Source organism: Fulmarus glacialis, unplaced genomic scaffold (genome assembly GCF_000690835.1).
Source record: "Fulmarus glacialis isolate BGI_N327 unplaced genomic scaffold, ASM69083v1 scaffold7557, whole genome shotgun sequence".
Lineage (NCBI taxonomy): Eukaryota > Metazoa > Chordata > Aves > Procellariiformes > Procellariidae > Fulmarus > Fulmarus glacialis.
The window spans coordinates 45,844-46,830 of record NW_009225047.1 but is presented as its reverse complement, the minus strand read 5'-3'; positions in this window follow the sequence as shown (position 1 = coordinate 46,830).

The window sequence follows — 987 nt, the reverse complement described above, 5'->3', positions numbered from 1 at the left end:
CCTGCTGCAGATAAATATGTCTAGCCATTTCCTTTATAGGACACTGGTTTTAGTTCCTTAAACTTTACCAGATTTTAATTGTTCAGGATAACATTTCACATGCTCAGTTACTTGGCTCCAGTTGAGATATTAAGAAAGCCTCAGGTTAGACAGTTCAGCAGTCTTCGGATGAGGAAGTCGTAGAAAATTCTTTTAGTCCATATAATTTTTTCTTAAAACTGTGTAGATGAGAAGGCTTTATAATCCCGTGTCTTGAAAAAAGGGTTTGGAAATCAGTGTAGAAATCACTTGGATGTCAGAGTTGTGCCTTTTGCCTCATTAATTAGAAGCAAACAAGTAAAACCCAAACCTTCCAAAATTTATCTGTATGATAAAAAGGAAAGGGAAAAAAAAAAGTAAGGTATATACTGGCAGTACTAAAATACTGTGGACAATTCTGTAAATTTTCCTGTGAGTGTGGTCTTGCCTGACAGTGCCCATCTGCAGCTAGCCCGTGGACACAACATCTCTCCTTAAACCCAGCATAGGAGGAGGCTGAGCAAGACTTGCCCTGCAAGCACATCTCTCGACCACCAATGTACGGCCCCAAAGGGGCTGTGGGGCCTAGCAAGTGATCGTCTGGGAGCTGGGAAGGACCTACAAGAAAGACTTTTGGGGGCCAGCAGCTGCAGGCCAAGCAGATATTAGACATCCCTGTTTTGGCAAAGGAACCAAACCTCAAGGATGGTGTTTCCCATCTCAGAGCTGGCAGCTGAGAACCCTTTTTTAGTCAATGAAAACAACTGGTGTTTCCAGGCTGCTTCATCTGACCTTCATCTAACCTGGAGTGAGATGAAATACCCTCTGGAAGTGCCTGTTTTCCTCTAACAGGGACCCTGGCCGACTTGCTCAGCTGCAGACTGTAGGCTTCTAAACTTAGGTGAAATAGATACTGGCCGAGGAGACTTTTTCCCCAAAAGTCATGCTGGGTCTCCCCTGAGCTGTAAG